At 40.1% G+C, this 27542-nt stretch overlaps 1 protein-coding gene across 1 annotated transcript in view; it reads right to left on the minus strand.

The window, feature by feature from the left end:
• The window catches only part of DIRAS2 (DIRAS family GTPase 2), a 45696-nt gene extending 18422 nt beyond the window's left edge, over nt 1-27274 (minus strand). The window contains exon 1 of the mRNA XM_073575335.1: nt 26972-27274. The gene's annotated coding sequence lies outside the window, so the exon portion shown is untranslated. The remainder of the gene's footprint in view (nt 1-26971) is intronic.
• Between the last annotated feature and the right edge of the window lie 268 nt (nt 27275-27542).

The raw sequence follows: 27542 nt of genomic DNA on the forward strand, positions 1-27542 counted from the left end.
GGGAGGAAACCGCAGTACCCAGAAAAAACCTTCGCAAACATGGGTAAAACATACAAAACTCCTTGCAGAAACTATCCTTGGTGGGATCTGAACCAAGGACCCCAGCCTGTAAAGCAACGATGCTATTCGCTAAGCCACCGTGATCAATTTGAAATTTGATCGCAAGTGCCAAAGTAATGTTAGTGGCTGTTGACACCAATTACTTTGTGTGCTTGTTCCTACCTAGTAACACAGCATTTTAGGGTTATATTTCATGTTGTATTATTTGGCAAGAAGATGATAACTTAAAAATATCAATAAATACAATATATGTATTCAAAAAAAGTTAAAGTGTAACCATCATTGTAATTTTTATTTCATTAATCAATAGTACAAGTGAAAATTATCAGCTTTGTAATATATCTTATCAGAGCAATCTGCTTCTTTCTCTTCCGGGACTGATATTTCACTTCAATTCTCAATTCACAGGTAAAATCTGTATTCACTGAAGACAGATTTTTACATAACTGAGATAGGAGATGACAGTTACCACTGATAAGAGGGTGGAAGAGGAGACAGGAGCTCTGCTTCTAGTTTCTCCCTCCTCCTACCCTTTACAAAGGAGATGACAGTTGCTACTGATAAGATTCTATTTTGGTAATTTAGAAATCCATCTTCACTGAATACAGATCATTCCAGGAGGAGAAAGATTTATCTAATAAGATATTACAATGTTGCAATATTACTTTTCATGTCTACTATTGATTTATGATGGTTACGCTTTAAAGTTTTATAATTACTGAAATTTGACAGCTGTACTTGACACAATATTGTCGCAAGTAGGCAAAAGAACACGGCACTCCAGAGAAAAAGGAAGGTTGTTCGGTGCTCAAGTAAGGTTTCCAACCCATAAATAAGTACAAAATTACTTGGCACTCAAAAATGAAGAAGCAGTATATTCTTTATTTAGCATCCAGACAAAAATAGACTCATATTGTATGAACGTTATCGGTCCAACAACGGACCTTCATCAGAAAGGTTTTTTGGTTTCTTTTGGTAGAAAACTGCAAAAGATACCGATAGGGTAATAGATATCCTTAAATGGTAGCAAAGTCTATGCTGCTGGTATTATATAGAGGCTGGAGCACGAGTTTATCTGGTTGGAGTTAGATTAATGTGACTGGATAAAGCAGGACTACAGGAATGGGTAGGAGGAGTCCTCCTTACACGGCAGCACCCTGGATTCCTCCTGCAGGCACTAAGCTCTGTATCTGTTTGCAGAGCCTGCACTCCTAGCGCTGTTAACCCATTCCTGTAGCCCTGCTTTATCCAGTCACATTAATCTAACTCCAACCAGATAGACTCGTGCTCCAGCCTCTATATAATACCAGCAGCATAGACTTTGCTACCACCTAAGGATATCTATTACCCTATCTGTATGTTTTGCAGTTTCTACCAAAAGAAACCAAAAAACCTTTCTGATGAAGGTCCGTTGTTGGACCGATAACGTTCATACGATATGAGTCTATTTTTGTCTGGATGCTAAATAAAGAATATACTGCTTCTTCATTTTTGAGTGCCAAGTATTTTTGTACACAATATTGTCGCAAGTTATTTAATATGAAAGAAAAGGTGTACTTTTATAAAACTCTTGATAAAAAGTCTTTGTAATCCTTTACTCAGACAATAGCAAACCTTTTGTGAATCCCAAAAAAGAGATATTTATTTTTTTTTGCACTCTAAAGGGATAATTTTTTGACATTTTGTGGAAAAGCTTTTACTTCTTCATTTAGCAAAGAAAATAGCTCTTAATTCTCCCTAAACAGGGATAATTTTTGTACCAACCTATGTAAATAGCTATGGCTTTTTCATTTAAACAGCCTGTGCAAAAACACCAGTAGGGCAGGCAGCTGCCTTAAAAAGGAAGGGATAATTTTTTGAGACTGTTTTATAATTTAAATAGCCTAAAAAGTCTGATACTGCAGTGTCTTGTTAAAAAAATGATGGTTGCAAACAATTAGTATCTCTTTTTCCCTATTTAGATATGTTACGATCATTTGGACATCCATAAGCTTATGTACATTTTAAAAAGCTCAAAATGGGTTAAATATAGTCCTAAGAGACCGCTAAGCGGTATGCGCCAATACTAATGACAATTAGAGGCTTTACAGTATTATGGCTCGCAGCTAATTTCTTAGCCCCAAATCAGTTTTTTTTAGAAAGATTCAGAAGAGTTGGCAAATTCTAATTTCAAAAGGTTCAATCTTCTCTATGATTTAGAGATTCAGGTTACAGCGATGTGCCATTTGTACGCTGTTTGCTATAGTTGTAATAAAATCAATGTTTTATTAGCAGGAGATTATCATTAGAGGTTATCAGTGGCATGGGTGGAGGTTGGTAGATCATCAGTAGAAAAAATTTTGTCAAAGCACAAAATGCAGCCAAATATGTAATACATTATTGCGGTCAGGGTCTTCGCTTCTGAATCCATGCTAAGCTCAGATGTGGTAGAAAAATCTTGTGATTGATTCGCTTTAAGATCAAATCCTTTTTCTATACAAAAACAACTCCTACTAACACCTACAATTTGTGATCCTAAGCACTGTTTATCATGTGAAATTTAAACTTTATTCAGCAGCAGACTGTATAAGAAATTGAAATGATAATAATTTATTGGTGTATGTGCATGATTTTGTATGTCTAAATGTATGTTACGCCTTTTAACCAGCATAGTGGATGTTTAAGGCTGTGTGCCCACATAAGCGCTTTTTTCGCATTTGTTAAACATTTTTTCCTGCAAAAACACTTAAAAAACGCATACATTAAGCATCCCATTCTTATAATGCGTTCCGCAATTTTTGTGCACATGATGCGTTTTTTTCCGCAAAAAAAAACACATTGCGGAACGCAGCATGTTCATCAATTTTATGGAAAAAAATGCATTTCCAACTATATTCTAGAATGTGGATGCTCCGGAAAAAAAACACGTAAAAAACATGCAAAAAACGCGAAAAAAATGCGTTTTTCCTGGGAAGGAGTCCTGTTTTTAGTCAGGAATTTTCTGCATACGTGGGCACATAGCCTTAAGCTGCTAGCAGTTTTCTGCTGGTTTGACTGGAATGCATGAGTTCTTTTTAATTACTTATTTTGCCTTGTTTTCCCATTTAAATTGAGTATGTCACCAGGTTTTTGTCTGAGAGTAGCATAATGTAGAGACAGAGACCCTGATTCTACCAATGTCTTAAGGCCCCGTCACACATAAAGATGCACCAGCGATCCCGACAACGATACGACCTTGTCAGGATCGCTGGTGCATCACTACATGATCGCTGGTGAGCTGCCAAACAGGCAGCTTCACCGGTGATCAGAACTAGCGAGGACGCTGGTCTCTAAGGTAAATATTGGGTTACTAAGCGGCGCGCGTCACTTAGTTACTTAGATACTTTTAATCATGGTTGAATGTGATTGGATGAAGGGGGTTTTAAAGGAGCATGGTGAGGTCATGATGCCACTCCCCCTGCCGAAGGCATGCCGCCGAAACGCACGTTGGGGAAACGGCACCGTCACTGGAGTTTTGATAGGTAACAACTATGGATATATTTTTTTGCGGTTTCTTATCTAGTGGCTCACTTCCTAAGTAACCCTTATATATATGGGAATGATATGTAACTAAGTTTGTTGCTATGTGATGATGTAAATAGTGGGGTAATTATTTTTTGAAATACTATTTATTGTTACATCATCTCCATGAACAACGATGTCTGCAAATTTATGAATTTTTTACCTGCTCCTTTGTGGTGCCGCTTATTTTTCAGTCTTGTGGGCTCATAATCATGCACTTATGATACTTTTTAAAGATTGTCGTTAATGTTGTTTTATATGCTAATAAAATTTTGGTATGTTCAGCATACGCCTTTTTTCTTATTTCTGATATATATTTGCGTAGAATAGCTATGTCTTCTGATTTGATTAAGTTCAAATATGTATTTATCTGGTAGCATGCTGGGGAAATATAGTTAATTTTTTTGTGTCACTTAGTTACCCAATGTGTACCTTAGAAACTTGCATGCTCGCGCCGGGAGCTGCCAGCACGTAGGTTTCTAAGGTACACATCGGGTAACTAAGTGCTGCGCGCCGCTTAGTAACTCGATATTTACCTTAGATACCAGCTCCCAGGGCCTGCTTAGAGCGCTGGGAGCCTCGCTGATCGTTGGCTCCCGCTGCTGCACGCAGCGATGCGCGCTGGCCAACGGGAGAGCAACGATGAAAAAATGGCCCAGGCCGATAGAGCATGATCAGCGATACCCGGCGGGGGGGCCGGTCACTGATCCCTGTGGCCCTGTGGCATCACAAAATCAGCGATCTCGCTAGTGAGATCGCTGTGTGTGACGGGGCCTTTACTTACTGGGCTGCGTGCATTAGTTGTGATAAAATCACTGTTTTATCAGCAGGCAATTATCTCTGGAAGACTAGTAAACCTGCTGCCATGTAGCCCAACCACTCTCGTATGCCCTCATCATGATTACCAACTTTCTGTATATAGACAGTGCACGTAGAAATCTGCTAATCAGTGATGTGGGCTATACAGAGCTCAGCATCATGTGGGCGGGGATATACAGAGCTCAGAATCCAGAGAACTGGTAGATCTAAAGCAGAGATTTTATCAAAACTGCAGCAAGCAGCCCCGTAAGTGATAAATCGCTGGAATTAGGGTTTCTGTTCCTTCATCATTCTTCTCTCAGATAAGATAGCAAAAACTGGATAATAGATTCTATTTAACTCAATGGGAAAAAGGCACAAAATACTTGTACTATTTAAAGTGCGTCAGTCACCATGTTTTTGCAGCTCATCAGAAATCAGCATGAAATAGAGGCAGAGATCATTATTATAATGATTAAGGTCAACATTTTCCAAAATATACAGGCAAACAAAAGAGAACAGTATCAGTCTGCTTGCAAATAAAAGATAACCATATTGTAAAATGTCTCAGATCATTATAGTTATTATATTGTTACAACTAATCCTATATATAATGCATATGGAACAAGGAAGAGATCCCACAATATAGAATAAAAATAGAAGCTGGCGGCAAAACGTGCGTCGGGGTGAGGGGATGCCACGAGCACTACTTTTTATAGGTAATTACCTTCTTCATGATATATAACTCCTTTATATGTAGATAGGTTGGCCCACTGGGTTCTGTGCAGAGGCCTTGATTTAGCCTGTTCTAACCTGTCTTGTTTGCTCCTGTGTTACCACATTCATGGGTATATTAATATTACCATTGTGATCTTTGTTAAATCCAATCTGAAAGCACATTTTGTGCATCATGGAGTTGTATCTTGCTTCAGAGGGATTTATTTGGTAGCAATTGTTTTTTATATCGATATGTGTTCACCGGTATTTTGAGTTCATATCTAGCATAATTAAACAGTGGAGCAGTAATATTACTGATATATATTTTTGTATTTTCCAAATTATAAGTCAAAACTACAGTTATTACTTCGGTATACAGTATCTCTATTGCACAATCTTTATTGCATGTTATTTCCCTAGTATTGTGCTCGGCGTCCCCAATAACGGCATTTTGTTCTTTTATGATATTTCTTTTAATAGTGATTAATAAATATATTAGTTTTAATATATTTGTGGGATCTCTTCCTCGTCCAATATGCATTATATATAGGATTAGTAGTTGCATTATTTGTGCAGTGCCCCGATTACATCTGGACATATGTTGACCTGATTATTATATTGTTGGCAAAGTGGTGTGATACCATATGGATCTGGTTCATTGCCTGCAATCATTTTTTGCACTCTGTAACACATGAGAGCTTCAGAAGGTAACACACCAGAGGGTGCAATAATGCTTTATCTATAAACACCTTGATTTTTATCTCCACCGCCTTCTTTGAAAATAGCCTTAAGACATGACTGACATATAGGATAACAATAGCACATACCAGACAGCTAACAAAAGTAAATGTTACCATAGTACTGGAAAGGGTGACTGTAAAGAACCATGATCAGCCACGACCACCAGCAGGTGCTAAGTAACAAATATCTATCAGTTTGGGAATGAAAAGATTACACAATATAATTGTGTGATATCAACCTCTTTTGCTCTTTCTTTCTTCCTTCAGTATTTTATTTTGACTTTAATGAAAATGGTAGGACTATATTTTCTCCAACAATTTGCCTATATCATACTACAAATAGAGAGATGGATTGCTAGACAGATAGATAGATAGATAGATAGATAGACATACAGGAGATGGATAGATAGATAATAGATAGACAGAAAGATAGATAATAATTATCTCGCTGCAACCTTTTATAATATGAGATAAAGGGATATTTAACTTGGAGGCCAATAATTTTGATTGCAGCTTATTATAACAAAGGCATTGAATGTTCCTAAAAATATTCAGGATTGAGAGTCCTCAGTAGTTGATACCTTTTAATGGCTAACTGAAAAGATGGTAATACATTGCAAGCGAATGTTCCTAGGGATACAAATGGAAGCCTAGTTTATAAATCAAAAGGAACACTGACCACACTATTTGGATGTAGCAGAAAAGGGAAGTTATCCTCGACTGCCCCCAGATTCCAGAGGAGAGTGTTCAAAACCAATGAGTGACTGCAAAAAACCTGGAGCTGAGGTTCCAGTTTGCATAATAAGGTAAGGTTTCTCCTTGTGGTGATAGACAGAGCAGCTCTGGCTTGTCAAGGTAAGGAGGCTTATTCGCCGTGCAGTGCTCCTCTGGGAAAATAATACGCAAATTGCCTCTTCAGAGAGGAAGAGGATTTGAACTCTATAGCATTAAGGGGTAGATTGTGACTTGCAAGATTGCTACTACCAACAGATGGCGCTATAGAGTTCAAGTCATCTTCTTCTCTGAAGAGGCAATTTGCATATTATTTTCCCAGAGGAGCACTGCACGGCGAATAAGCCTCCTTACCTTGACGAGCCAGAGCTGGTATGTCACTCACCACAAGGAGAAACCTTACCCCTTAGACCTCAGTCCAGAGCCTCTCACCTAGCCAAATCAGTTCTCATACTTTGCATTGACAAGGGCCAATAGCCCGAAACACCGAGATTCTGATTTGGCTTTTATCCCAAGTCATATTACAAGACTCGTTAAAAGGTTGATTATGACTTGTAGGATCGCTACTACCAACAGGTGGCACTATAGAGCTCAAGTCCTCTTCCTCTCTGAAGAGGCAATTTGCACATAATAAGGTAGATACTCAATGCTGAAGGTCTCCATGCAATAATTTCAAGATTCACTGCTGATCAAAAAGCAGAAGAAAAGTCAGCTATAATGTGCTGAATACCAAGTAAATAAGGAGTTTTGGATTCTGTTATGTGAGTGATGAAACAAAACTGGAACTTTGGAGCCTAAGGATCAGCAATATGTCTGGACGAGAAAGAATGATGCATGCGCTATAAAGAGCAGCCTGCCTACAGTGAAAGATGGCAAGTTGCTCAGTGATGTTGCAGAGCTGCTTTGCTTCCTCTGGCATTGGAAACCTGCAGTGTGTGAATGGCAGAATAGATTCAATGACGTATTAGGAAATAATAGGTGAAAACAATATGTCTTCAATTAGAAACGTGACGTGTGGGCATCATAGGACCTTCCAATAGGACAATAATGCCAATCATATCTTAAAACCCACCAAAGCCTGGTTGCAGAAGAAGTCCTGGACATTCTGGAGTCATCTGACTTGAAGTCTGTATAAATCTTTGTACAGAAATAAAGAATCTGGCAGCTAAATCATGCTAACCCAAGAATGTTAGTCAACTGGATTCCATTCTTTATGAACATAGCCATGAGCTGGTGTCTGTATATGTATAACGTTTACATGATCACATCTTCTATGAGGCAAGTTCGGCATACTGCCTCAGATGCCAGAATGTAGAAGCTTAGAAAGGGGCAACAATACTAAGAGCTGCTGATTTGCACTTAGTTGTTAAAATGTTAGAAGTGTTTCTGCCTTAAAGTATCCAGGGCTTTCTTTCATCCCCCATCCCACCCATCTTGAGCTTTTTTTCACTATTCTGTGCTGCGTCAGCACTTCCTTGATTACGGTAATCAAGGTCTGCAGTCAGGAAGGGGGAGGATGCCTGCTCTGCTGTTAAGGATCAAGTCTGTAATATACTCAAACCTTCCTGTTAGTTTCTCCTCCTGGGGCCCACATCTGCACAGCATGATAATGTTCCATATACGGTAAGTTGTACAAAATGTAATATACTGTATGTATATGTGTATGTATATACAGGAGGTAAGGGGGACCACTAGCACCTCCAAATCAATAAATACCTACTCTCATATACAGGACTGTTGAACTGCAAAAGGCCGAAATACTGTTCTTGCACAAGGGCCCTTTCTGGGTTTCCAACCATCAAGAAATTTGTTGACAGTCTGTAAAAATAGGGCACTTTTTTGCCCTGTCCATAAAAAACATTTGAGGCATCCATGATTTTTTTGAAGTTGAAGAAACTTGTACAGACTATTTTGGCAGTAATTATAATTTTACAGTTTACAGTAAATGCAGCAATAATTTGGTAATAATTTTGTCTTATTACCAAAATTATGAGCTGTAGACATGTATCACTGATAATCTTAATGGTTTGTTATAATTTTCCAATGTGTCCGTAAAAAATATTGTAAGTGATTTTTTTGAGAAGCTGTCCAGAAAAAAAAAAAAGTCAAGTTGGTAACCCTGGGCGCTTTCCTGCCTGTGTCTGCCACTGCATCAATGTACCCTCTTTTTACTCTCATTACAACCCCTTTAAATTGAAACTAAAGAAGTTAGAAATTCACACAAAAATAAAATCTAACTTATGATTTTGTCTGGTGAGAGAGCACCATTTCAATTATTTCCTCACGCAGCAGATAAGCTAGAATTGGCCCTATATGTAAGTGAAAGGTGTTCTATGAAATAATAAAGATGCTTGTCATGAAGGGGTTGATTACTACTAAGACTGCAGAAGTCATTAAAGTGACATTTTTGGTTTGATTGGTTTATTGTCAATAGCAGAAAGCTTTTAAAGGGAATCTGTCACATTTTACCTATCTAAACTATTAATATGGTCATATAGGCTATAGAATGCTGGAAACAGTCCTACCTGTGTGTCTCATATCAGCTGTGATGTTGCTGAGAAATCATCTTTTATCACGTTCTGTAAGTGACCTCTTCCAGGCTCTGGTACGGATGGTGCCTGGAGATAACTCTGCCTCCAGAGATTATTTTAACCCCTTAGCGACAGAGCCCGTTTGCAGCTTAATGACCAGGCCAATTTTTACAATTCTGACCACTGTCCCTTTATGAGGTTATAACTCTGGAACGCTTTAATGGATCCCGCTGATTCTAAGACTGTTTTTTCGTGACATATTGTACTTCATATTAGTGGTAAAATTTCATCGATAAGTCTTGTGTTTATTTATGAAAAAAATGGAAATATGGCGAAAATTTTGAAAATTTTGCAATTTTAAAACTTTAAATTTTTATGCTCTCAAATCAGAGAGATGTGTCACACAAATTTCTTAATAAATAACATTTCCCACATGTTTACTTTACATCAGCACAATTTTGGAAGCAAAATTTTTTTTGTTAGGAAGTTATAAGGGTTAAAAGTTGACCAGCGATTTCTCATTTTTACAATAAAATTTACAAAACCATTTTTTTAGGGACCACATCATATTTAAAGTCATTTTGAGGGGTGTACATGACAGAAAATACCCAAAAGTGGCACCATTCTAAACACTAGACCCCTCAAGGTGCTCAAAACCACATTCAAGAAGTTTATTAACCCTTTAAGTGCTTCACAGGAACTAAAGCAATGTGGAAGGAAAAAATTAATATTTAACTTTTTTTTTGCAAAAAATTTACTTCAGAACCAATTTTTTTTATTTTCACAAGTGTTAAAAGAGAAAATCAACCACAAAATTTGTTGTACAATTTCTCCTGAATACGCCGATACCCTAAATGTGGGGGTAAACCACTATTTCAGCACACGGCAGAGCTCGCAAGGGATGGAGCGCCGTTTGACTTTTTCAACGCAGAATTGGCTGGAATTGAGATCGGATGCCATGTTGCGTTCGGAGAGCCCTTAATGTGCCTAAACAGTGGAAACCTCCAACAAGTGACCCCATTTTGGAAACTAGACCCATTAAGAAACTTATCTAGATGTGTGGTGAGCACTTTGAACCCCCAAGGGCTTCACAGAAGTTTATAACGTAGAGCCGTGAAAATAAGAAATCTATTTTTTTCCACAAAGATGATCTTTTCGCCCCTAAATTTTTATTTTTTTACAAGGGTAACAGGAGAAATCATACCCGCACAGTTGTTATGCCATTTGTCCTGAGTACGCTGATACCCCATATGTGGGGGGGGACCACTGTTTGGGCGCATTGGGAGAGCTCGGAAGGGAAGGAGTGCCATTTTGGAATGCAGACTTTGATGGAATGGTCTGCGGACATCATGTTGCGCTTGCAGAGCCCCTGATGGGCCTAAACAGTGGAAACCCCCCACAAGTGACCCCATTTTGGAAATTAGACCCCCTAAGGAACTTATCTAGATGTGTGGTGAGCACTTTGAACCCCCAAGCGCTTCACAAAAGTTTATAAACACAGAGCCGTGAAAATAAAAAGTCTTTTTTTATTCCCACAAAAGTGATTTTTTAGACCCCAATTTTTAGACCCCCAAAGTTGGCAAATAGTGGAATCCCCTCAATTCTTGCTCCAACCCTAACCCCAACACACCCCTAACCCTAATCCCAACCCTAACCCTAATCCCAACCCTAATCCCTAATCCTAATTCTAACCCTAATTCTAGTTTGCCCTAACCCTAATTCTAACCCTAGTCGTGACCCGAGCCCTAACCCTAGCCCTAGCACAACCCTAACCCTAGCCTAACCCTAGCCCTAACCCTAGCCCAACCCTAACCCTAGCCCAACCCTAACCCTAGCCCAACCCTAACCCTAACCCTAGCCCAACCCTAACCCTAACCCTAACCCTACCATAACCCTAACCCTAGCCCTAACCCTACCCTAACCCTAGCCCTAACCCTAACCCTACCCTAACCCTAACCCTAGCCCAACCCTAACCCTAACCCTAATGGAAAACTGAAAAAAAAAATATTTTCTTTATTTCATTATATTGGCCTATCTAAGGGAGTGATAAACGGGGGGGTTATGTACTATTTTTTTATTTTGATCACTATGATCGTTTATCATAGTGATCAAAATAATGAATGAAATCTGCCAGCCGGAGCCGGCAGATTCCCGGCGGGCGCACTGCGCATGCGCCCGCCATTTTCAAGATGGCGGCGCCCATCGGAGGATGCCGGCGGGACGTGGGACCACCGGGAGGGGACGGAGGGCCACGGAGAGGTAACAGGGGGGGATCGGGGACCCTATTTCTCTCTCCTCTGATGTGCGATCACATCAGAGGAGAGAGAAATTAAATGTAAAATCGCGGCTTTTTTTTTGCGGTCGCCGTTATAGGGTTAATAACGGCGATTGCAAAAGCGGGGGTCGGTAAAAACCGACCGATTCATGTTCTCTGGGGTCTCGGCTACCCCTGGCAGCCGAGACCCCGGAGAAAATCCGACACTGGGGGGCGCTATTCACTTAAATCACAGCGTCGTGAATTAACGGCGCTATGGTTTTAGTACCCTTAATTACCGCCGTTAAAAGGCGTATCGGCGGTCGTTAAGGGGTTAAATATAAGGTGGAGTTGCCAGTGTGATGTGACATACTTACCACTATTATTTGATAGCCATTAAAAGGTATCATACCCACAAGATTCCTATTTTGTTTCTCTCACTGAGAGCACTTTATATATTTTTTTCTACTGGCTAACACGGTACCAAACCACTTTTTTCGTTATACTTACCAGTGTTACCAGTGTGATGTATAATCTGCTCTCCTGATAACTGACACATCTGCAATATTGGGGCAATATTGTTACAATACAGTAGAGCTGAGAGAGAAGCAAAAATGTGTTTGCAAGAAGACAAATTCTAATTTCTCCTGTTCTGTATTGGCTACTTGTTTCACACTGGGAACACCTCCTTTTTGTAAAATAATCTCTAGAGGCAGAGTTATCTCCAGGCACCATCCGCCCCAGAGCCTGAAAGAGGTCACTTACATAAAGTGATAAAAGAAGATTTCTCAGGAACAACACAGCTAATATGACACACACGGAGGACTGTTTTCAGCATTCTATAGCCTGTGTGCCCATATTAATAGTTTAGATATGTCACATGTGGTGACAGATTCCCTTTAAATTTTGGTAATAAACCTAATTTGCAAAGTGAGTTGAATAATTGTGATTGCAGTTATAGAGAGAGAGTTTATAGATTACTAGCATGACTATGAAAATTAGATAACTTGGCTATACACCTAGTGATCTGATATATGTATAATTTATTGTTTCATAACATTTAATTACAGCTCTTGAATTAATATGCACATCCAATTTTTTTGTGGTCACATCACAAGATTATCCCAGCAGTACAGAAATATAGCAGTGTTAATGTCTAGTAATGACATATCTTGGGAATAAATGGTCTGAACTTATTCCTATTGCTTTTTATTGAATACTGCTCCAATAATATTTTTTTGAGCAAGTATGGTGAATACCATAATCAATATTTATAATGGTGACATATGTTTTTAAATATTGGAAAGAATGTTTTTAGTTTAGAGTCTAATATTGCAGTTTACGTCTTGAAACCTCTTTTTAGAAAATCCAAGAACATTGTAGTAGTCTTTTAGACATCATATATAGGCTGTAAGGTACTTGTAAATCCATCACAGAAAAATCTAGTCTACAGTAAGGATGGTCTTCTCCAAAAGTTGATTTTATAGGGCTGTATAGTTTGCACTGGGGTGATTTCTGGGCTATAACTAAATTTCTACATTCACTTTGTGCACATTGTCAGGATTTCGCTTTGCTGCCTCTTCAAGTGGTTGTCACTTAATCACACGTATGGGACTGCATTCTTCCTGTAATTTGCCCAATAACTTCCCATCTGCTCTTCTTAATAGAGCAATGAATCAGTATAGATGGTAGTTGGCACATGACCAGCAGTATCCAAATTGCATAGTTGAGGACAACCACTCAAGCAGGCACCAGAACAGTATCCGAGAAGTGTGCAAATATAATGCTGTCAGGATTCAGCAATCTGCAGTCATATAAAGTAAAGTGACTGGAAAAATGTAGCTGTATCCTGGAAAACCCCCTTAGTGCTTATTGAATTGGAAATATTTTGCATAGGCCTGACTTCACATTTTACAACACTTCCTTCTAGTTCAGTGTCTTTATAACACCATCTTGCTGTTTACAATCAGTAGTATAGGCTTTCAAATAAAACTATTTTTGTAATCAGAAAAATCTTTCCTATTATTTCTAAACACTGTTTTTCGATGATTACTTTGTATCTCCGTTCATACTGCACCCAAGGTAAACTTGCCCCCTTCAGCAAGAAAATAGCCAAACAAAGCCCACATCCACAATTTGATCACAAAATACAGTTAAAACATTAATTTTCATAAACCTGCAGAAAGGAAAAGTGACCTGCAGGTGGCACCACAGTACCCCAAAGCACACTACCACAAAGCTGCTTATGTGATGTCCGTCCGCGGATCTGGACTGCAGTAGGGACAGCACCCCGGGAAACCCAGAGACCCTTAACCCCTTATACAGGGATCTGGAATTGTAGCAAGGCCCAGGGGGTGGCTGTCTGGTGGAGCAGTGCGCCAGAGCAGGACAGTCGCCAATAGGGAAGAAGGCGGGGAACCAAAAACGTAGTCAGAAACCAGGAGAGCAGCGGAGGTACAGAAACGGCAGGCAGTGGCAGAGTCGACAGTCCAGGCCAAGGTCACAAAATGGGAGAGCGGCAAGGTACAAAAACGGCAGGCAGTAGCAGAGTCGTATATCCAGGCCAAGGTCACAAACTGGGAGAATGGCAGAGGTACAAAATTGTCAGGCAGTAGAGAGGTCAGAAATCCAGGCTGAGGTCAGAGTCAAACAATAGCAAATCACACAGTAACACATAGGGGAACCAAGAATATATCCGGCGGCTTGCAAGACCAGTCCCAAGGTATTTGAGGGATCAGGTCATCCCTCACAGGCTCCCGGACTGATGATGTCATCAGCACCGCCCCCAGGACCAGGCCAGATGGTGATGCACCAACCCCTTCATGATTGACAGAGGACCGGAGCCTGCGTCCATCAGATGCCTGCGCAGGAGCCCCTTCTCTGTCGCCGCCATCACTCGGGGGTGAACCATGGTGCCTCCTAGTGGCCGAGGCAGGAACAGCAGGCCCCGAGTCTGACGGCGACGTGACAGTCCGGCGCCTCTTAGTGGCCGAGGCCGGGGCAGCAAACCCCGAGTCTGACGGCGATGTGACAGTACAGCACCTCCTAGTGGCTGAGGCTGGGACAGCAGGCACCGAGTCTGATGGTGACGTGACATTCCGGCGCCTCCTAGTGGCCGAGGCCGGGACAGCAGGCCCCGAGTCTGACGACAACGTGACAGCTTACAGACATCACAAACAAATCCAAACATTTGCCTTGAGGGCTTTCCAGCTTGTCGAACTACTTGCTTAGCTTATTTTTAGCCAAATTGGAGGATTGCACACTTCACTGCAGGTGATGCACATATTCAAACACATTTGTAAATATGCACTGCCTATTGAATTGCACACTTGCTCCATTCATACTCCACCCACGCAAACAAATGATACACCATTTGAAAGGTCAAATTACCTACAGGTGGCAGCACACTACCCCAAAGCACACTACCACAAAGCTGCTTACAGACATCACAAACAAATCCAAACATTTGCCTTGGGATCTTTCCAGCTTGCTCAAGTGCTTGCCCAGCCTATTTCAGGCACATTGGAGGATTGCACACTTCACTGCAGGTGAGTCACATATACAAACACATTTGTAAGCATGCACTGCTTTTTCGGTGATTACTTCGACCCACACAAATGGTGAGTCACATAGGCAAACACATTTGTAAACATGCACTGCTTTTTTGCTGATTACTTTGCCCTGCACACACAAATGATGCACCATTTGAAAGGTAAACTTGCTCCCTTCAGCAAGAGAAGAGCCAAACAAACCACACATTCACAATTTTATCACTAAATACAGTTTAAACATTCATTTTACAAAACCTGCAGAAAGACACAATGACCTGCAGGTGGCACCTCAACCGGAAGACATTTTTTGGCCTCTACTTATCAAACCAATTTATTGTATTACCAATCTACATATATAAATACCTGTCTGTGTTCATCAGCTCATGAAATACATTTACATTTGACCAGCCTGCTTTTTCTGAAATTGCCTGCGCCCCGACAACCAATTTGCGAAAATTTTGCACGGGCCAAGCTAGTTCCAATGAAATAAGATTCTAGTATAAAATAGTTCCAGGCAATGACTCAATAAAACAATATTTGGGAAGATCAGGTTTCTACAACACTATTTAAAGAAGCCCTTCCATTAACATTTTTCCCTAAACCTATGTAAATGTCAGCAATCGCTGTTTTCTGCAGTATCCAGTGTCGTTCCAATCCTCTACTAAGTCACGTGATGGAAATTTAGACAGAAGAATATTTAGCATTGAGAGTCCTCAGTGGTTGATACCTTATAATGGCTAACTGAGAAGTTGGAAACAAGTTGCAAGCTTTCAAGACTACTCAGGTCTCTTCATCAGGGATCAGGCTAGACTAATAATCTGAATTCTAGCCTGATGAAGAGACCTGAGTGGCCTAGCACAGCCAATCATAATCGACTAATATAGCCTATATAAAAGGCGAGGCAGGAAATGGAGCAGCCATTTTGGGATGAATCTGGATAGTGAGAGGAAGCTGCAGCTCACGATTTACCTTAGACATAGGGACAGAAAGCCATAAAACAGTGAATAAACATTACAGATAGTGTGTATATCAGAAGAGAAGTAAAGAACAACTTCCATCCATTTACCCACAGCCATATATGTTGGGTCACTTTGACATTACTAAGGCAGTGCTTGCATTACTGAACAAAAACTAAGCTGGATACAGACCTAGGAAACCTTAGAGTGTTCTACATGTTTTTTTTCAGGGCACGTGGGCTACTTGCGTTTTTAGCCAAAAAACTACAAGACTCTTCCTTAGTGCTGCACAAAAAATAAAAATTCTAAAACTTAGAATGTACAAATTGTACATATTTCTATATATATATATATATATATATATATATATGAGAAACCTAAACAGAAGGTTGCAATATCTGCCAATAGAATGCATACCTGTGACTGTCATTTGATTTTTCATAACAGATAAAGCAAACTCCGTTTTCTGCACTCCACATGTATTGATGTTTCTAGCCGTCACTGGAACAGTAAAGCCCTATACATTTTTCAATTGTTCATCATCATAGAGTGGCTTTTTGCAGAATTTTCATTTATCAACCACAGAGATCAAAGAGCTTTGTGACTGCAACGCTTTGAAGATTGTTTTCTACAGAGAACAATGTGATTAGAGAGGAGTGGGTCTCTATTTTCTATAACCTTGTAATAAATAGCATGTGCATACAGTACATTAAAGGAAATTACTTTATTGAATATTAACTAGAGCATATCATAAAAATGAAACAGATGTAGGTCTGACAACTGGGACCCCAAACTGAGAACTGGAGTGCCTGGTCATTATTCCGGGAAAAACGGAACCGAAATGGTGCATTTACATTAATGGAGCCACTTCTTACACGGGAAGTAGGCAGCTCTAACTATTTGGATATTTATGGTGAAAAAAAAACTTGACAAGTGATACAGTAAAATTTTTGAATTTAGCATTGTGCAGATGTACCTTAAGGATTCCAGGTAGGATTTTTATTCCATTCCCTCTTCTCCGCATTATTATCAGATTGCTCTGATACGAAAACAAAATATTAGTAGAGATCACAAATATCTGGTGCAAGTTCATCTAAGGTGAAGCTACACTTTTAACGTAGGGTTTCATTTTACTTGATGGACCTCTATCAATCATTAGGCACAGAACTCCTTAGCATTCAAAATCTCCAACTTAGCTATTAACCTGCTAAGTGCATATTATATTGTCGCGAGGGGTGGGATGTTAAATCATTGGTGAGTTTCTATTGAGTCATTCCATTAGAAGAAAACAATGGAGAATCATGTTTTGATGTCTTGTTTTGTTTGTTTTTTTAAAGAAAAAAATATATATATTGTTGTCATTAATCATGTTTTTGAGTACTATAAATCAAAAATCTTCAAAATGTTCATCACCAAGTTTCCGAATAACAAGACACCAATAATGGCATTTGGTTTTGAATTTTTTTTTTTTACGTAAAACAATAAAAGGGACATTTACTAGGATTGGCCTGTCTTGAACAGCACTGTAATGGAGTAAGAAGGTGGCCCAATTAATAACCAACACTCAATTGTGCCCCATCAAACAGTCAAGGTACCGCTAAGGGAAAATGAGGTTGCAACAAGAAATATAGAAAGCGGGTGCTAACCCAGGACCATACCCCACGCGTATCGCCACAACCCGTGTGGCTTCGTCAGGGGAGTTGGTTATTCGTCATTGAGTGTTGGTTATTAATTGGGCCACCTTGTTCTGTGGCCGCTTGTGGCGTACATTTACTATTAGGTAGTATGCAGGGTTTGTTGCATTGATTATTGCATGTTATTATTGTGCAACAATTGCCCCTGGTCTCCATGAGCCCAACTATAGGGTATTGGTTACGGTTATTATAGTGGGGTTGAACTACATATGGACTATATATGGATTATCGTGTCAGGTCTGATATGTTGTATATGTCATGTGTGACTTTATATATATTGTGGGTTGCTTACCATGTTTTATCATATTTTTAATGTATAACCTTTTGCATCAATAAAATTAAATTCTATTTGGTTCAGTGTGCGCTCATTGCAGTGGTGTCCTTCCCCTTTTCTTGTATCCTGGGTACGTGTGGCACCTCTGTGGTTAAGAGATTACCCGACAAGTTAGATGATCCGATGGCGAAAGAAGAGACAAAATTCCGTCTGTGGTGCCCTGCCTGCCGGCGCTCTCATGGACCTGCACTCAAGGACTGCCGCTCAAGCAATGTGACATCACATGCTATGGGAACTCTCGAGAGTCAAAAATCAAAATTCATGTCGATGTTTTGCTCACGGGAGTTCCTGTAGCAGGTGACATCACACTGCTTGAGAGGCAGTCCTTGAGCGCAGGTCCATATGAGCGCCGACAGGCAGCGCACCACAGACAGAATTTTGTCTCTTCTTTCGCCATCGGAATATCTAATTTGTGGGGAAATCTCTAAATCACGGAGGCACGGCAATAAAGTACTCATAACAAGCTTTATCTGTACATACATAATGTTTTAGTCATCTAGAAAATGGTTTGACTATTAAAAAAAATAACAATTTCAGGTTGTACAGCTGTGAACATAAAGCAATAGAATAACCCATGATGCTATAGAATAACCATTGATCTGGCTTGCTTTGGGAAATATTGAAGCATTCAATAAATGACATTGACATTGCTCCGCTACATACAAATGCTTTTTACCAGGGAATATGTGAGAAATATCAATATAAATAAGTCAGTGGCTTTTGCTAGTGATTCATGTCTTTCTTATCTTTCTCTTAATCCTGCAGCTTGTCTGAGCCATTTATATTTATGTTGTTTTTGCTCATTGATTTCAAATATTAAAAAATTTCACATTTTGTAAGTCAAAACCAGTTACTGAGTTCAATGTGAAATACAGAGCTAAAGGAAGGAAGTGAAGATTTGGAAGCTGTGAACTCTTGATTTTTTTTTTGAGCACCTACAAATTAAAACCATGTATACAAGTGACTATTAAAGGGAGTCTGTCACCCCATTTTTGGCCTAAAAGCTGCAGCCACAGCCATCAGGGGTTTATCTACAGCATTCTGTAACCTGAAAGATAAGAAAAAAGAGTTAGATTATACTCACCCTGTCGTTCGGTCCGGTCTGATGGGTGTCGCCGTCCGGTCCGGGGCCTCCCATCTTCTAGCGATGATGTCTTCCTCCTTGCTTCTCCCTCGGCTCCTGTGCAGGCATACTTTATCTGCCCTGTTGAGGGCAAAGTAAAGTACTGCAGTGCGCAGGCGCCGGACCTCTCTGACCTTTCCTGGCGCCTGCGCACTGCAGTACTTTACTCTGCCCTCAAGAGGGCAGATAAAGTATGCCTGCACAGGAGCCGAGGGAGAAGCAAGGAGGATGACATCATCGTATGAAGATGGGAGCCGCCAGACCGGACTGCGACACCCACCGCAACCGCCCCCCGGTGAGTATAATCTTACGTGTTTTTCTTATCTTTCAGGTTTCATCGCATCTGTAATGCAGTAGATAAGCTCCTGATGGCGGTGGGTGCAGCCTATAGGGCTAAAATGGGGTGACAGATTCCCTTTAAAGGTGGAATATGACACATCCACAAAAATACATAAGCTGGTTCAGCTTTTTAGTCTATTTGTGTAACATAGTCCATACAGTGTTTGCCTGGATAAGGTGGCCATGGGCTGAGTCGACTTCCAGATAAGGGGTTACGGTTGTTCTGTTCTCCAGAAAGGACATGCGTTAGTGTAAATGTCTTAGATCAGAAATCCCCCTTATGTGCAGACAAATTAGTTTTGAACTCTGGAACAAACTATTTCTGAGGGATATGTAAGTTCTAACTGTTTATATTATTAAACCTACAGTCATGGCCAAAAGTTTTGAGAATGACACAAATATTAATTTTTACAAAGTCTACTGCTTCATTTTTTCTAATGGCAATTTGCATATACTCCAGAATGTTATAAAGAGTGATCAGCTTAACAGCAATTACTTGCAAAGTCAATATTTGCCTAGAAAATGAACTTTATCCCCCAAAACACATTTCAACATCATTGCAGACCTGCCTTAAATGGACCAGCTAACATCGTTTTAGTGATTGCTCCATTAACACAGGTGTGGGTGTTGATGAGGGCAGGGCTGAAGATCAATCTGTCATGATTAAGTAAGAATGACACCACTGGACACTTTAAAAGGAGGCTGGTGCTTGGCATCATTGTTTCTCTTCTGTTAACCATGGTTATCCCTAAAGAAACACGTGCAGTCATCATTGCACTGCACAAAAATGGCCTAACAGGGAAGAGTATCGCAGCTAGAAAGATTGCACCTCAGTCAACAATCTATCACATCATCAAGAACTTCAAGGAGAGAGGTTCCCTTGTTGCCAAAAAGGCTCCAGGGCGCCCAAGAAAGACCAGCAAGCGCCAGGACCGTCTCTTAAAAGTGTTTCAGCTGCGGGATCGGGCTACCAGCAGTGCAGAGCTTGCTCAGGAATGGCAGCAGGCAGGTGTGAGTGCATCTGCACGCACTGTGAGGCGGAGACTCTTGGAGCAAGGCCTGGTCTCAAGGAGGGCAGCAAAGAAGCCACTTCTCTCCAGGAAAAACATCATGGACAGACTGATATTCTGCAAGAGGTACAGGGAGTGGACTGCTGAGGACTGGGGTAAAGTCATTTTCTCTGATGAATCCCCTTTTCGATTGTTTGGGACATCTGGAAAACGGCTTATTCGGAGAAGACCAGGTGAGCGCTACTACCAGTCTTGTCTCATGCCAACTGTCAAGCATCCTGAAACCATTCATATGTGGGGTTGCTTCTCAGCCAAGGGAATGGGCTCTCTCTCAGTCTTGCCTAAAAATACAGCCATGAATAAAGAATGGTACCAGAATGTTCTCCAAGAGCAACTTCTCCCAACCGTCCAAGAGCAGTTTGGCAATCAACGATGCCTTTTTCAACATGATGGAGCACCTTGCCATAAAGCAAAGGTGATAACTAAATGGCTCAGGGAACAAAACATAGAGATTTTGGGACCATGGCCTGGAAACTCCCCAGATCTTAATCCCATTGAGAACTTGTGGTCAATCATCAAGAGACGGGTGGACAAACAAAAACCTTCAAATTCAGACAAAATAAAAGCATTGATTTTGCAAGAATGGACTCTATCAGTCAGGATTTGATCCAGAAGTTGATTGAGAGCATGCCAGGGAGAATTGCTGAGGTCCTGAAGAAGAAGGGTCAACACTGCAAATATTGACTTGCTGCATTAACTCATTCTAACTGTCAATATAACCTTTTGTTACTCATAATATGATTGCAATTATATTTCTGTATGTGATAAAAACATCTGACAAACACACATAAAAACCAGAGGGCAGCAGATCATGTGAAAATATAATATTTGTGTCATTCTCAAAACTTTTGGCCATGACTGTAAAGATAAATTAAAAAAAAAACTGTTCCAGCAGTTTGAGGTGTCTTAGCTCATGACATACTTCCAGGATAAACCAGTCCACAGTCATTTCGGACATCTGTCTTGTAACTCTGGAATAAACTATTTCCTAGTAAACAAAATATACAAATTATACCCATTCATAATACTAGACATAAGAGTAAGAAGAAAACTTGTGATTTAGCATTCTGTTAGGAAGTCAACTTATAAGCCACTTCCAAGGTAAAACAGCCCAAAATTCTTGTAATGTAATGTAATCATTCATCATCGTTATAACCCCCAGTAGAATATGTGGCCTTGCAAGTCTTGAAAATATAAGGTAACACACAAGCGCTTGTGTGACCCCAAAAATACTGCTCTGGCAGTGAGAAATATTATTCTGAACAAATATTTTCATGAGGCTGGAAGTGCATTGGGGTGTGCCCGGTGAATGGGGAGTGCATCAGTTTTCTTCATTACCTGTTGGTTGTCAGTTCAACTTTATGCCAGCTAAAGACAGCAGACACAGAGTAGTCAGGGAGAGGAGTGTGGCATCAGAAGAAGGGGAAAAATAAGGAAAACTGGTTCAAACCCAATGCACTTCCAGCCTAATTAGTACAGTTGTGCTCAAAAGTTTACATACATACATAGAATTTTTGCTTTCTTGGCCTTTTTTCAGAAAAGATGAATGATAACACCAAAATGGCTTCACTCAACCACTAACCATGAGTGGAGAAAAAGTTTAGGTGTTATCATTCATATTCTCTGAAAAAAAAGGCCAAGAAAGCAAAAATTCTGCTGGGATATGTAAACTTTTGAACACAATTGTATATGCATTCAAAATGGAATCCTGTATTCTGTTTGTGGGTACAAAGTGTGCGATAGATTCCATTTAAGGGTAGGATCACGTGATCATTTTTTCTCCATCAGAGAAAAATGATCCGATTATGCTAATCAGAGTTTGATCAGAAGAGAATCCGTTTTTCTCAGAGGTAGTGATAAAAAAAAACGTTTCTTCACCTTTTCCATTCAGTCCATGAAAATCAAACTGCACTCCTATGTCATCCAAATGCAGTCTAATGTTTTCCATGGACCCACAGACTTGCGTTGCCAAGATTGATCCGCACTCAGATCAAAGCCGAGCATGACACTGATTTATTTTCCTTGGACCACTCGGTCTGAGGATTAAATCGGACATGTGCATAGCAATTCGATTTAAACAGTTGTGTTCACGACTCCTAAAAACAATAGTTCCAAAGTTAATTTAACTGGCCAGCACGAAATATTAGGTTATTTCTGTGGGTAGTCGCAGGACTTAATTCTACCATTCCTGGAAGTACATATGTTATGCAGATTACTGTGATAGCTTTATAAGTATTGCAGATGTCTGAATTAGGTTAATTATCCATAATTGATATGGCTATAGCAGACTCAGAAGTGCTATACAGGAAATGTATGTGTTTAGCCTAAAAATAAAATAAGGGAAATGACATGCACATACATGGTTTATGTATAGAAATGAGCTGATTTCTGCATGGTACATCCTTCTGGATGCCTTCATGTTAGGCAGTAATTACATTATTGTATAGAGTAGGTGAAATTGAATTACAGATTACATATTATGGTTTGCTACACATTTGCTCTCAGTCAGCCTTTACTGCATCCAGGTTTTTCTTCATTTGGTGTTATTAGTGATCTATTTATGTAACAGATGTTGAGTGATCTGTGTAATGTATAGTTTGATTTGTATCATTTTATGTCAGGGCTGTTTTGCCATCTAGAGACATAAGGATACATATCATAGCATTTCCTTAATAATGATCATTTTATTTCTATAGCGCCAACATATTGCACAGCTATAAGACTTTACACAGCAATGTAACAATTCAAACAAGAGGAGTGAGGGTCCTGCTCAAAATCCTACAATCTGTTAGGAGATAGGGTGGCACAAAAGGTTAAAAAAGTGCTGGTCATGTATGGTCCAGCCATGATTATAATAAATAATCAGCCAGTGTCTATGTATGTCCAGATACAAACTGTTATCCAGTGCATGTGAGGGGTGAGACCTGATAGCAGAAGGGACCAGATTCTGGGAAAAAGTTAGGAATGTAGAACAGGGAGTAGTTAGATTAATGAGTTGATAGGACTGTCTAATGAAATGAGTTTTTAGAAAACACTTAAAACTGTGCATACTGAGAATTAACCAGAGTGTTTGGGGTAGTGCATTCCAGAGAATTGGGGCAGCATGAGAGAAGCCTTGGAGATGGGTTTGTGAGGTTTGGATTATAGAGGATCTTAGTCGTAGATCATTACAATGAGAGAATGGACCGTGCCCATAGGATAACAATGTTTGGTCTAGAGGGGTAAGGGGTGAGAATTAGATGACCATGCTGCTGAGTGTAAACATTGGATCCAAGTGAGAAGAAGCTAGGGAAGAGATGTAGGGGGGTGCAAAACCGTGGAGAGCTTTGTAGATTTCCTTATATAACAATAAAAAAATGTGCCTGGTATTACAGAGGTTTTTTGCTCAGCAAAAATATTGACAAACTAGTTCTAACTACATTAAAAAAATTGTAATGTATTTAGCCAATCAGTTTCTGTAGCGGTGACGCCAAAGTGAAGTTACCACTTAAGGCAGGGATTGGCTTACATGATGATATCACGGCAAGAGATCTTAGTACAGAGATAAGAAATTCATTTTTAAATGCACTTTGCTGCACTTTTGTATAACGCCTACTGGAATGATTGGGAGTTAGTTGGGTCCTTCAGATCTTTGGTGACAACCATTAATACCAATTAGTGCAGCGTCCTTTAGGGGCTGTCATCCACTTTTTAAAAAAGGCTGAAATCTGATTAATTGTCCTTAACGAATCAAACTTGTATGTAATATAGAGACTATATAAAATGCACACACACACACACACACACACGCACACACGCACACACGCACACACTAACCTTCAGTTGCAAATCTAATGCCTGCGGAAACCAACTGATTGACTGTGTATTATAGCATATATGCATCCGAGATGATCTGATTATCTAACTTTAGATGGCAGCCAAAGCAACATCATAAGGGAGTAAAAATCAGAGCAGGGTATATTTACTGCAAATCAGCTGTAAAAACAGGTGCCAGAGGATAGATGATCATTTTACAGATGGAGCAGAGCTGAATATATCAATTCTTAAGGACCCCATTTTGCACCTTACATTAAGCTAACGTGGTGGGCTTCCTGGGGGCCATAAATTACACATTGTGATACAGTATTACAGCATGGCACATAAAAAAACTCAACTCTGCCACATTGCCATGCACATAATTACCATAACTCACAACATTTATATTCTGTATGTAAGAATCATTTTTACATCCTGTTTCATAAGAAGGGAATATTCAAATTATGATAAAAAAGCTATAATGTATTAAATACCTTATAAATACCTTATTTTTCGGACTATAAGACGCGCTTTTTTCAAAAAAATTTTTGAGGAAAATGGGGGTGTGTCTTATAGTTGGAATATAGAAGGGATATATGAAAAAGAAAAGCAACATGTCAAACGCCAGGGATCACCAAACAGTAATTCAATATTTTATTTGAGTGTACAAAAAACAGATATTTAAAAACATTGAAAAACAGGATGCCCACCAAAGGTGGGTTCTGCCCCGCAGACCAAAAAACAACTATATATACATATATATATATATATATATATATACAGCCTTGTATAACAATACAGAGTAAATATCATAAGAATTGCCCTGATCATACAGGGATTTCGGTTTGACACCTGGTGGGGACAAAAAGTAGTAACCCCTTACACATAAGAAAAATACTCAAGACCTAAATTGGTCTCTAAGCAAAAAGTGCTATGTGCAGGGTTGCAATACAATAGCAAAACATGTAACTGAGGTGACCGAGATTTATTCATCAGAATTCATGTACATGAAATTAAATAAACCTAAAGAAAGAGAGACCCAAATGATGCAGTGCAAATCACTTGATGTCTCATAGTTATTAGTAGAAAGAGACTCAATCCCAATTGCCTAGTACCAAATAAAGGGGTAAAGTCTCTCCCCCTACCCAAAGTAATGGCCACCAAAGGGGCACACTCGCATAGTACAGTATTACATGCCAAATAGCAACATAGTCAATACTCAATATATATGACTAATTGGGAAAAGGATAGTAATATATCCTCAACCTAAAACTACTTGCAAATTTTTTTTAGGAAAATGGGGGTGCGTCTTCTAGTTGGAATATACTTACAACTAGTGTGGCGGCAGCAGGAGTCGGGCCATTCTGCGGCGGTCCAATGCTGCAGGGCGATGACCACACTCCCTTCCCAGGCTGATGCGGCAGTATTCGGTGGTGGGCAGCTCCGCTGACATTTTCTGAAAGCCTGGAGGCTCCCGCACTTCCATTGCTGTGATGGGTGGCCTCCAGGAAAATGGCTGCCGGAAGCGGCAAATGCACAGACTGAGATCTCACCCAGATCTCACCCAGCGGCCATTTTCCCGGAGGCCACCGCATCACAGCAGTGGGGATGTGCGGGGCTCTGAGCTTTCACAAAATGTCGGCGAAGCCGCCGTACCACGAGCACCGCAGAATGTGCCACATTAGTCTGGGATGGGAGTCATGTCATTGCCGGACCACCGATCATCCCCTGTGACCACACTCCACCAGCACTACTGATTTTCCCCATTAAGCTGAATTCGGACTGTAAGACGGACCCCCATTTGACGCATTCATTTTTTTCCCCTTTTTTCCTTCTGAAAATTTGGGGTGCGTCTTATAGTCCGGTGCGTCTTATAGTCCAAAAAATACGGTCTATTACTCTGCAAATCAGTATGTTTAGAAATATGCAATGTTGCAGTGTCTGACAGTTTTGAATGAATAAGACTAATTTATTTCCTGATGGATTATTAAATAATAAAAAGAAAATTAGAAAAAAAAAATCCAACAAAATACCCCAAACCTTTAAATATGTAACATTGTGTTTCAATGCAATATAAATTGTGTCCGGGAACCTTGCTGACCCCTCTTTTTAATCTGTGTCTTTTCTGCTACCATTCCCTGCCTTTTGCTGAGATTGAGGGAGCTAAGCTGATTTAAAGGCTGTTGTGTTCCAGAATCTCTTTCCTGAAGCACTTGCGGAGGGGGGGGAAGAAAATCAATGCTTATGATTAACAGGAGTCCCATCATCAAAGGCCAGATTTCCTCCCCTCAACATCCCAGCCATAGCAGCTCGGTGGCTGTTCTGGAAAGTTGAGAAAACAGAACGGGGATGTCTAATTGCTTCCCTTGTGCAAAGTATTGATTCTAAATCAGGATTATAGAACATTAACTGAAAATATCCTCTGCACAACCGACATGGATTTGCCTTTTAATTTTGCTGCCCTGCTGAGCATCTCCATACAGTCATATGGGCAGAAGCAGGGCTCCAATGCACAGATATGGCAGGGAAATATCCTTATATCCTAGGTAGAAGCATCAGAACATAGTCCTAGTATAATCAGTAGGAAATAGTGCCTAGCATTATATCACATTAGTATATCATACTGTGCAGATGAAGGGGATGCTGCTGACCTGGATTCTAGCATCCAGCAATGTGCCATCAGCAGTGGAGTGGGAACCCTCAGACATTGCATGGTGGTAAATAGTAGGATAAATACCTGATGATGAAGAATAGACAGGGAAGATCTTCAGAGTTTTGCTGTCATAATATAACCAGAGCTGGTGGGAAGAAGGAGCTGTCCCTTTTGGAAGTGCTCAGTCTGCTGCACTGTGATTGCTGCCTTGTGCTGCTTGCATTTGCTGCCTGCTCCTTGCTGCACTCACTGGTTGTGTCTCCCTCCCCCTTCTGGCTCTTTCTGCCTTGGCCTGGGCTGTTGCTTTTGCCTCAGTACCTTGGCTACAGTGCCAGCTCAGGGATGGACTGGCTCCAGCTCCTACTCCTGCTCCTCTAATGGCGACTGCAAAGTGGATAGAGCAAGTGCCACCTACTGAATGTTCATGTGAACACTCCTTTTTTTTTCCTGATGCATTGCATATTTCTAGGTATCAGGTCACAAAAATATAACTATCGTAAAAAACGCTGCGTGTATGATGCACGGAATCTAATGGATAGAAAAAAAATTACAATTCTATATAACACACATATTAAATTACTTATAATTCCCTATTGTTATAATAAAAAAATAACCTCATGGTTCAATTCAATGTTACTTCCACTGGGCTTTTACT

This window comes from Dendrobates tinctorius, unplaced genomic scaffold, assembly GCF_039654945.1.
Source record: "Dendrobates tinctorius isolate UK_male_01 unplaced genomic scaffold, ASM3965494v1 ptg000044l, whole genome shotgun sequence".
NCBI classification, from domain to species: domain Eukaryota; kingdom Metazoa; phylum Chordata; class Amphibia; order Anura; family Dendrobatidae; genus Dendrobates; species Dendrobates tinctorius.